Source organism: Sceloporus occidentalis, unplaced genomic scaffold (assembly GCF_023333645.1).
Source record: "Sceloporus occidentalis isolate IW3139 unplaced genomic scaffold, rSceOcc1.0.p SCAF_25, whole genome shotgun sequence".
Taxonomy (NCBI): Eukaryota; Metazoa; Chordata; class Lepidosauria; order Squamata; family Phrynosomatidae; genus Sceloporus; species Sceloporus occidentalis.
Genome location: NW_028317005.1, coordinates 13,282,472 through 13,295,119, shown reverse-complemented (window position 1 = coordinate 13,295,119; position 12,648 = coordinate 13,282,472).

Genomic DNA, 12,648 nt, shown 5'->3' with positions numbered 1-12,648 from the left:
TTTCATATTTTTTTTACAATTTCGCAAAATCATGCTGAAGTCTGAATTCAGAAAAAGGAGCACCAAATTGTAAAATCAGATTTTAAACTGTAAAATCAGTACAACATGCCTTTTCGTTAGCTGACTTCTTCAAAACTAACACTAACAAAACTGCCACCTCAATGAACTTTTTGTTCATTTTAGTTTAATATGTCTGTTTTGTATATTACACGCATGAAATAAAAACATTTTTCAACAAAAGCCTCAAATAATGATTCATTCTATCAACTCAAAATAATACATTATAATAATTTATTTTCTCCCTTTGAGGCTCAAAGCACTTAACGAATGTGAGCAGACATAGAAAATAAGAGTTCCTGATGTTCAGATGAGCTGATTGAATGCCTGATAAAAGAGGTGGGTCTTATACACACAAATACACATTTCTATTTAGAAGATGTGTCGTAACTCAAGTCCCTAGATCACTTATATGGAAGATTTGCCTAATTTCAGACATCTGATAACTAAGATTAGATTTCATTAAGGACAGAGCTTCATACCTCTCATCTATTGAGTTATAGGAAATTACATTCCTGAAAACAATAGTTTTCACAACATCACTTTCAGTGAACTGTACGTCTTGTTTAGATTAATGAGGACCTTAACAGACTTTTATCTGTCTGAATCTGTCATGTTTAGGGAAAACACAACCTCTGCATCAATACAACGATGTGCAGACCCTGCAGTAGAGTTTCCACCTAGTTAGCAGACTACTGGTAATGATCATTGTAGGGGGGATGTTATTCTTAGCATCCAACAAAAAACATTCTTTATAGATTGGGCAAAATATGCCACTCTCTATACGTGTTATAATGTTGCCTTCAACATACAGAAATGCTCAAACGCAAATCAAACAAAATCATTTTCCAAAATAGAAGATTTAATCCATGATGACTTTTAAGAGGTAGGCCTATATAATATTAACCGACAGAACTGACTAGATATCTGCTTTAACCCCTTCAGCTTAACAAAATTGTACCATAACAGGCTGGAAATCATTCTGGCAGGCAAAAGTAGATAACAATGTTTATCTTTTGTTCGTTAGTCCTAGACCACAAATATAGTCACTATATTTTATAGTTACTATAAAAAAAGAAAAATTGATAATTTACTCAAACAGGATAATTGTCCAATAAACAGCACTAGGACTTTTAAAAGAATTTGTTATTCTAACACAATCAGGGAACAGAAACTCTCCTTATTTTGCTTTAGTCATTCAGTCTGCATATGCAAAGTTCCAAAATTAATACTAAAAACATATAAATCTGAGAATAAAAGCTTGCAGCATACCTTAATTTTAAAAAGCCCTGGATGTCGCATGTTTGCTTCTGTCCACACGGTCTCTTATATGTCCTTTGTTGGCTGACTGGTAATTGTGCTCCATGGAAAGACTAATTCCCCTCATCCGTAGCAGGTAGCTTTCTGTTGGATTAGTAACTTTTTGTATCCTGTCAGAAAAATTCAAGTGTTGTAAAACAATCTAGAATGTCCTTTTGCACCAACACTATTTCGAGCATAGAAATAAAAGAGTTAAGAAAATAAATTCGCAATGCTTCTCATTGAACACACAAATTTTAGTTTCTTGGGGTATGTTTCCAAAGGATGCTATCAAACCAGTGCTCTCCAGGAAACATGGAAGTTGGAACGCTGACCCAAAAGGACCTAGTCCGGGTATCCATAGGGAACAGCGAAATCAGAGAACGAGGTGTTCAGTAAAGAAACATGACTTTCAAGAAAAAAAATCCCCACACCGCAGCGGATATATAAAAACAAAGAATTTCACATTCACTGCATCATAATGTTGATTTCCTCGTTGATTATCAATAATCTCATTATTTTTATGCCTGTCTGTTCCAGCTAGATTACCATGTCCTTGGAACGTATGTGTTTTTCTGTAGTCGATCTGAGAAAATCTATCATTGCTATCACTGCCTCTCTCCTTCTCTTCCCATGGAAAAACAGGATTTGTTTTTCTCTGTTCCCTATATGTGATCCATAAGCAAATAGTTAAGAATACAAAAAGGGTTACAAGCCTTGTTTATAAGAAGAAAGCCACGATCCGTGGATGCCTGGAACAAAACCTTTTCCCCATGTAAAAATGTTTTGGTCTTCTGAATTAAGAAGATACAGAATGTGTAGCTGTGGTACCAGTCAGCCTCTCGGATTCATCAGGGAGTCTCCTTGGTAACGAGCAGTTCCTCTCTGATGACTCCTATTATATCAGAGCTCTTTCAATTTAAAGGTAAAAGGGAGTCTGAAGAAGAACAAAACCAATATACGTACTGCGTGTCTAGGAAAATACGTGTATTTGTTATATATCTAAGCTTGCATGTTTAACTATAAAGAAAAGTACACACATGCATATACTTGTAATTTACAGCCATATATTACAAATGGCATTAGTATTACAGGGAAGGAGCTCACAACATTTATTGGGTTTTAGTTAAAACACAATAATATATTATATAGTGTTCTCCGACCTGATTCTAAAAGGACATAGATGGTTATAGCTTTGAGGCTATGACTGGAATTAAAATTTACCAACATTACCAACCTAAATTTGGGCTGACACCCTGCATTTACAATACAGAATAGTACTTGGTTTAAAGGCATGCAATGTAGTTAATGCAGGCCGTTTGAGGACAGTAAGGTTGCTAGTTCGTTAATATTATTTGAGAAAGTAAAAAATGTGATCTGGGACTATAGACATCGAATGCACGTAACTGCAATGCTGGTCAATCATATTAGGAATTTACTTCCCAGGTGGTTACTGCCAGAAAGGACACTGTCGAGGCCAGCGCCCATAAGATAAAAAAAGGAATACAAGCAGTTAACCAGGTAGGGTAAGAAAGTGAATAGTAAACAAAGTAGGCAGAAACTTGAAAAAACTAGGTGGAGGATTTGGAAAATTGGAATGAGCCATTGCTTTTTTATAAATAAAAATAAAAGAAAATTTGCCAGATGTGCTTACCTTTACTAGGTATGTTCCTGTGCGTGTATTTAGCAATCACAATGGATTTTACACAACTAAAAAAGATGTATGGCTTTTTAATTCTACATAAGGTAATCACTGCGGTGGATAGCCACTAGGGGGTGGTATTGTGCCAACAGGTAAGAAACCAAAAAATGTTTAGAATTATATTAAGTAGGAGACAGGTATTATTATTTTTAGTTTAGCTAAATCTTATGAGTAAAATGTCTATAAAAGGTCTCCATGTAGTCTAACAACTGGCTTAAAAAAATCTGTACTGCTTAGTGACAAAAGCTCAGTTTTTGACCACTTGCGTCAGCAGCAGAAAGAGAATACATCCTCTCATTGATTTGTGTCACTTTGTTTACATTTAAGAAATTGATTGTATCGGGTTACAAAAGCACTATCTGCTTCTCAATGCAGGATCAGTGAATGAGATCAGAGTTCTTCAAGGATAAAACAGCTGTTCCTAGGATCACTGATTCTCAGTCTTCCAGGAGTTAATCTTATTTGTAATGTGTAATGCAGAACAACAACAAAGCTCTGGGGAAGCCTTGGAAAACAAGACACAGAAAATGTATATATAAAATACAAATAAAGAGGATACTGCATTTCCCAGTCTAGACCTAGTGGCTACCCCAGGTCTAGAACAGGGCAGTTCCCTCAGCTGCCCCCTGGTCCAGTTGTACATGCACTTCTGGTGAGTCAGCAGCATTCAAACCTTACAACCAGAGACCAGTAACACTAGCAGGGGTAGAGTAAAAAGTGTAATCCCCCCACAGCCTTGGTGACAAGGGACCCTCCCTTACAGGGCCGGCCTTACGGGTGTGCGGCCGCACAGGGCGCCATGGCAACAGGGGTGCCTGCCCGGGACTTAAATTAAAACATCTTTTTTTTTGTTTTGTTTAACTTTATTTAACATCCTCCATGTTAGTTCTTTATTTAACATGGAGGATGTTAAATAAAGTTAAAACAAAAAAAACCCCATATGTTTTAATTTAAGTCCCGGGCAGGGGCGCCGAGCGGTCGCTCGTGAAGTTTTCAGCAACCGCTCGGTGCCCCTCACTCTCCGTCACGGTGCAGGCGTTTCACCATCAGCTGTGAAGCGCAGCAGAACGGGAAGACGGACGCCTCCCGCTCCCACCGCAGGACTCAACAAGGTAAGTAAGGATAATAGGGAGGGGAGGGGAAGGCAGCGAGAAGGGGCAGAAGGGGGGCAGTGAGAAGGCCTTTATTTTTTTGGGATGGGGGGGCGCCAGAGGAGTAGTCCGCACAGGGCGCCAGAACACCTAAGGCCGGCTCTGCTCCCTTACTGCTTGCTTGCTTCTTTATCATTTATAAATTAGCCTACACTGAATAGCAAGAACACCGTTCTTGTTGTGCTGAGTGATGCAGGGTCCCATAATGGCAGATTGCTTAGTGTTTCTCTCCTGTAACAAGGGTACTTGCAGAGACATAGATGGGCTCCATTTCTGGAGTGTGATCAGTAAGGGCAGAGGGAGCTCCTCACTTATTGTCATATGATATGACCATCCAGTAGGAAGCTCCTTTTTGCTGCAGTCAGTAAATGCAGAATTGAAGCATGGCTTTATTCATGTAAAGAAAAGGCAAAGCTCAGAGTTACTCTATCATGATCCACAAGCCAGCAGCATACAGTCACAGTAGCAGAGATGCTTTGTACGGGATGGCGCTTGGATCCAAGGGTATGGAAGCGCACACATGTGGAGATCTTTTTATATGAATGCATTTACTTGTGTCTTTTAAGTGGCTGGATATCTGTGTACACATTCACAGGCATTATAATTGTAGGGTCTATTCATTAAAGAAGGAGTTTGCATGAGTGTTGAATATTTAAAAATCTGATTTCACTATGCATTATCAAGGGCAAACCCCATTGAGCTTCTCACACAAGGAGGACAGAGCGGCCCCACTTGATCTTGGCTTGCCCTCAACAACTAAATTGCTAGGTACTTGAGAACAGGCTATTTACAATACTTGCCCCTAGCACATTCATGTTACAGCTAGACCTAGGACACTGCTGATTTGATTTCCAGATACACAGGAAAAATGCATTCACAAATTTCCTACTTTATCCTTGTGTATGAAATTATACTTACCTAAAATAAGTAAACTGTCTAAATTGTATCTTAATGTATTGCTGCTATCACTCCTAATCAAGCTTTCTCTATCAGAATAGTGTTGGCTGTATTTTGGTCTGTGTCATCTACTGTAGATGCTGTTTGAGGAGATTAACTTTGTATTTACCAGGCAGATCACACAGAGCAAAACAAACAAAAGACTTCAACTGTAACACACAACCACATTCTACAGTATAAACTTTCGTTGGACTTTATCCCAGATCCTAGTATTTGTACCACTAATAATGTGTATTCAAGAAAGCTATCTGGTTAGCACTGTCCTATGCTCATGGCCACATTATAAACATACAAAATTAATTTCTGTAATATTACATCAAATGTATGGCCTACATTCTAACTGAAGACAGACACCAATAAGTGTCAGAGTTTACTGTGGGCCAGCAAGTATTTGGCTATATCTGAAATCTGTATACTTAGTTTACTCATGTCAAAGAGCTATGTCCAGCCATTGTATGAAGACAGATTTCTTGTCATCGTATGCAATACCACAAAATTATGGTCAAATTGATACCAAAACAATTTACATTAGCATTGTTATAGAATTTTACAAGGGATGGTAATATTTGGCTTCAGTATAATTCTGACAGGTTTTTTTAACCACTCTGAATTTCTTATATGATCTCTACATCTTGTCTACTGTAACAATTCAGCAATAGCGCTGCCCACAATTTTGAGCCTTAACATTACCAGTCTTTTCACAGACTCATAATTATATATTAAAAGACAAGACATAATGATATACTGTATTTGCCTAGAGGTATGAGGTCATACAATTAATTTTAACCTATTGATATAATCTGTAATCTATTTATAGACAGATAGTGGTGGCTATAGACAATAACTACATTATAAATACATTTCAAGCGTTCCCTAGTAGGTCAGAAAGACAAAATGACATTTGACAAGTTACAGAAATAATAGCTAATGCTAATTTTATGATTTTTCAACATATTTGTAATTTATTTTGCAAATACAGAAGAATATAAGAGGATACTTTTAAAAATGGAAATATATGAGTCCCAGTTATTTTGCGCCACTAAATTAATGTAAAAAAATTACCCATGGCTTAAGCATTTTATTTGATTATTGTAATAAAGATGGTTGTTTTAAACTTAAGTAGGGAGGAAACAAAGAAAACAAATATACCGGTAATAATATTTTTTAACTAAGTAATTTAGACTCATTTGCCACTTTGCTACTGTGTATGTTGATAGCTCACGGGTTAAATACCGTATTGGCTCGGATATAGGATTTTTTTTCTTTAAAAAAGCACCAAAAAAACATGCTGCCACTCTGTCCTCCCTCCCCGAGATATGCTACCACTGTCCTCCCCCCCCCCCGAGATATGCTACCACTGTCCTCCCTGCCCGAGATATGCTGCCACTGTCCTCCCTCCCCGAGATATGCTGCCACTGTCCTCCTCCCTGCCCGAGATATGCTGCCACTGTCCTCCCTGCCCGAGATATGCTGCCACTGTCCTCCCTGCCCGAGATATGCTGCCACTGTCCTCCCTGCCCGAGATATGCTGCCACTGTCCTCCCTCCCCGAGATATGCTGCCACTGTCCTCCCTCCCCGAGATATGCTACCACTGTCCTCCTCCCTGCCCGAGATATGCTGCCACTGTCCTCCCTGCCCGAGATATGCTGCCACTGTCCTCCTCCCTGCCCGAGATATGCTGCCACTGTCCTCCTCACTTACCGGAGCAGACTCCCGGGTGTCTTGCGGGGCCGGCGGGGGACATCTACGCAATACGCGTATATAACGCGTCTGCTCCGGTAACCCGTGGGAAGTGCTGGCAGGGGAGGCTGTCTGAGCGTATCGGGGATTAGGATAAATTCGGCCTATATTCGAGCCAATACGGTATATGCCATGCTTCTGCTTAAAGTTAATGACATTTTTAAATAAAACATAGTGTAATGTCTAAGTCAACGCCTTTTCTCCTGTTAAAATGCTCATTTTGTCCTCAACCATGCTCAGACCAAAAAGTGTTGTATTGCATCTTAACCGGTGTGTCGTGACTGATGGTGTGGTTCTTTGGGAGACCCTTTTTCTCCAGAGGAACATATTTACTCAAATAATTGGAGCGACTACCCATCTTGTAGCTGGCTTTCGCTATGAGAAAGGTGGCAGCTACGGCCAGGGATGTCCTGCTAGACCCCCTGGTTCTCGTTACAAATGAGGACGCAGTTAAAAATGTATTTGTTTATATAAGATTAAGAAATTATATACAAATTAAAATAGATATGAAGTGTATTTGGTGGAATAAAAATGATTACAAACAAAATTAATTAGAATTTAACTTTTGCTTGCATTACATACAGTCAAAATACCCCTTATATGCCACTCTGTCCCATGATATGCCTTTTAACCCCCTATATGCCAGAGTATAAGGCATTTCTGGAGGCAGAGTGGCATATAGGGGGTTAAAAGGCATTTCTAGAGGCAGAGTGGCATACAGTGAATTTCTGGAGGCAGAGTGGCCCCCTATATGCCACTCTGCCTCCAGAAATGCCTTATACCCCCCTATATGCCACTCTGTTCCATTATATGCCTTTTAACCTCCTATATGACAGATTATGCAAATTACGCAAATAAGCATGGCCGGTATTTTTTTGCAAGAAAGGTGGCAACCCTAACCCCAGTGCCTGCATCACAGCCATGGTGCCACACACATGTGCATCAATTTGGCATTGTTTACATTAAGCCATTACATTCACAAAGGTTTGCAGTACAGCATGGAAAAGGTTAACCACCAGGGGATGACTAAGTGGCCTTGGCATATACGTGTAGCTGCTGCATACGACCGTGTGGAGTTTTCAGGACATACGGGGAGCATAATATTTACATACGTTGACCACATCAGTTCCATGTGCCGCAAGTTAAACAACAGTAATTTAGATCCATTTGAATACATTTATTATTATTTAAATTGCCTATTTTTTTCTGACATTCTTCCATGTTTTCTGACTTGCACACAGTTGCTTGGCAACCTGTAGGTTTAACAGTAATAGATTGGGTCGTCCTCTGAGCAATTCCCTCATCTCTATGATGACACATAGAAGGCTTCTATGAAATTACGGTTATCCATTCCAACAATGTAAAGCAGACACCATGCAGTTTCAAAATCATGGCAAGCAAAATGAATACATGAAATAGTTTATATATACAACGTTGTATACACAACAGGGCCCTGCAAAGCTCCCCTTTACGAACATAAGTAATCAATGAAGATTTGTAATCTATTATGTTTTAAACCAGCCAATAAAAAGGTTTTGAATTGGCCAGAAGAAAACCTTAGGCTTGATTCAATGCTGCGGGTAGATCTATCATCAGTAATTGAGTATCAATCATCTGCAATTGAAATATGAAAAAACTTAGATTCATTAACTGTATCACCGCTTTTATCATTTTGTTCCCATTGAAGTCTGAGAGAGGATTGCCGTTCAAATTCTTTCGAGTCCAGTCCATTAAATTAATGTTGGCACGGTGAACATAAAAACCCGATTCATTCATACGCAATGTTGTTAAAGGTGAAAAAAGGGTAAAGTGAGGTTTTGCCCTTTTCTATTTCTTGCTTTAGATTGCTTTCCACCCAGTATAGCAGCTATCTTTGAGATGGCAAAATAGATAACTTGGAGCTCTCAACCGTTACACAAAGCATCCACTGATCATTGGAAGAAAAGCCAACAGGCTGTTATTTAGGTAAACCACTGTTGAATTATAAATACATTTCAATAAAATGAAATATACCTGACAATATAGAAGATGAGCCCTCCAAACAACCTCTGTGTGAATAATACTACATTATATTAGTATGCTTTTAGCCAGCAAAAAAATGGTTTGCTAATGGAGGAAAAAAGAAATTTGTGCATGTGCACAATATTTTAAATATATTCTTCTCTTTTGTTGAAACAGGTGGTTTTACTCACTAAACTCCAAATTTGTAGGTGAGTTAAGGTGAGATGAAATATTGCAATGTACTGAATTCCTATGTATTATGAGTGGCATATTCAGCAAGATTCTTCAAATAGAAGTGCTGAGGTGGCACTGGCATGATGAAATGACATTCAAACGAATCTCACCAGTATAACTATACATTATGCAGAGCTGACTTAGCCTTTCTGGCAGAAGATCACCGGCTTTGCCCTTTATAATGCCAAGTAAAGTTGGGGAGTTGAAATGTTTCAACTCACTTTAAACTCAGACGCTTGTGGTGATATCACAAGTGACATCATAACATGATTCATTGGGAAATCACATCAATTTACATTGGAACGGCACGCAATAAGGAATGGGATAGGATCCACTAGAGCATTGGCAAGTAGCTGCAGTACTTCTTATTTACTGACCTTGCTCACTCTTTTTAATAATGTGTAATTTTTTACGAGCAATATGATTACATTTCACTCATTTAATTTACTATATCCATAAATATTCAGTAAATAACGTGATAGCTGTAATATAATGTTGCACCTTTTATTTAGCACTGAAACAAATGTTACATATTCATTTTTTATTCCTTAACGTGAAGATGGTTGATTCTGCGAGATAAAGAAAGTGGCTTCAATGCTTCTATGAATCACAGCCCATGGGAGGAAAATTTTGCTCTATCGTATTTTATAGGCTGGCCCATTAGGGATCATAAATAACAGTGAAAACTATTGTACTACATATTATTGCAAAAATGGATTGCTTCAGTTGTTATTGTTGGAGATATTTATGAATCTGAAAGAAATTTAGAAAATTTATTGATGTTGTTATTCCTGTGAATATAATTAAAAGTTAGGGAATTAATGCCACTCTCTATTATGCTTTCTCACCAGAAAGTACTTTAGGGCCAGTTCAAAGATATTATGAATAGCAAGATTTCTATAATAGGTGGAACTAACCTTAAAATATAAGCAAAATCAGGTTAATCTAATGTACATGATGTTTGGTTTAGGTAGATTGTGTTACTTAACTAGAGGGCGTAAACTCATGGCTAGACGCAAATGCTGGCTCTCCGGGAACATACTGGTCAAACCTGGAGTGTATTTTATCAGTATATGAACATACCTGGGTTTTTCCTGGAGTCTCTGGAAGAAACGTCACTTTACTGGGTCCCCATCAGAAAACTCTTGGACACAGGAGCGACATTGTGACATGCCCCACTCCCCACCCATTCCCCCCTAAAACAGTGATGTGTTCCCCAACATCAGTGGGAGCTCCGGGTAACCGGAGCCATAAAGTTAGGTATATAATTGTCGTGTTTTTGTTCAGCTGTTGTAAAACTGTTTGGATGGTACTTTTAACTCATTATTATGAAAGATTAATTATTGTGAAATCTATAGTATAAATCTAATTAAATATGCAACCATTTAAGAAAAGATAAATGACTTCACTGTAAATAAAATAAGTTGTGCAAAAGCCCTTGGGTGGCTGATGCCTTTAAAGATATAAAGAACTTAATTACACAATTTATTTTCCTAGTTCTGTTTTTGATTTCTTTGGAGTTATATAGTGATAATTTTCAGGTCTATAGATAAAAGATTCCCTGTAAAAAAATGTTTATGATGTTGAATACTAGCGTTGAGATTCTTAAATGATATAAGATAAGTTGCAGTTAGTATTGAGAATTGTATTGATGATTAGCAATTAGAGTTTCGAGATAGATCTTGGTTGTAACCAGTGATATCAATCAGTGTTTATGGGTCAGTAGGTCAAATTAACCTGGAAAACTATTTTTAAAGGGACTTTTGTTTACCGGCTTATTAAAAGTAGTGTAGGGGATATGTGTTTTTTTCCCCCATTGCATATGTGTACTGAGGAGATGTACCAAGAAATGATGAACCAAATCGTTGTGCTATCTGTTGCTTATTGTTCAATCATAATAGTAGAACATAAATCAGAAAATCTCTTAACATTACAGGCTTCTTAACAATGATCTCACGCCTGAAATTGAGATAAAATCCGTACAGAATTTAAAACATCTACTTGTTGAAATGAGTATTGATATACATGGTGCTTTTTAAACAGCAATTTAGACTTTATCAATACAGAGACTGCAGTTGACTTCCTTTCTTAAATGTCAGATATAAAATAAATGGTCATGATATTTATTTTGTGATGCAGTAAAAACATTTTGATAGATCTCAAGACTATATTGGTCTTTTGTATAAAAGAAAATATCACTTTTTCCTCTTTCCAAATCTATACATAAAAAGGTACATAAATTATAGAATATATTGCTTTTGCAATAACTCATAAACAATCATGGTTAGTTCAATCATGGTTTGGATGTGTTGATACTTTCAACGGAGCTTTGTTGCCTTAACTAAATTTGACATTAGTTAGAAGTACACAAACTACTTATATATTGTGTTCCTTTATATCTGTGAATATAAATAAATGATTGTCAAATGAGGACACATTTTGTAAGCAGTACATATTAAAGCATTAAACAGAGAGGTATTTGAAGATGGCGGTGTCACAAATCCATTTCCTAGCATATGTCAAAAGCTACATTTTGTAGAAGGAAACATTGGAATTCTCCAGGTTTGACCCAGTCTGTAGGTGAAGCTCTGCTTCCCCAGGTCTTTGGGCCAGCTTACTTTTCCTCTGTGCAGGAGAGTGTCATTTGGCCATGATCAATCCCTGTCTACATTTTGCTTTCCTCCCAACCTTTCTCTCCGGTCCCTGCCCGGTTAACAAGAATGATTTGCCAAGAGGGCCGATGGATGGTATGCCTTACCAGCATGTGAGAGCTGAGATATGCCTTTAAATTTCTGTTGCGTCTGTTTTACAAAATTGTCAGACCATGGAGATGGAGCTGCAGCTTCTTTCTCAAGTAATTGAATTGTAATCCATTTTTTTACTGAAGAATGCATATTAATGTACTCACAGAGTAGTTTAATATGCATTGTTTTTTTTAGTGGGGCTGTCAGGGAGACTAAACTGCCCCTGTCATTTTTAATATATTTAAACTATAGTTAACTATATAATATATAGTATATATTATAATATAGACATGGGGTCCACATTATAACTGCAAACACAATATCCTTCTTTTGTATTCTATAGCATCAGTTGTCCTTACCAGAAATAAAAATGTCACTGAGGGGTTCTGGGTCTCTCGTGTAGAGAAGTACATATAGATTACAGCAGCAGTATGAATGAAAATCCTTCTGTGCGTAGAGGAAAAAAGGTCCAACCTACAACCAGGGCTCAATATATTATCCGAGTGATATTTCAAGCAGCATAGAAATAGCAAAGCTACCCAATATTCCCAAAGTACAATAATGAAGTATGCTTTTTTATATACAATCATTGCCTAGATTATATGTTTTTACAATCATGAGTAAAATGGAATGAGTGTAGCCAGAGAATAAAATCCTCTCTCCTCTGTTTGTCAAATCAAAGTCAAATAAAATCTCTGAATTCTTAATAGGTAGTTTCTCTCTCTTTCCATGTGCAGTCCTCAGGGTCATGTTGAAAGTAAA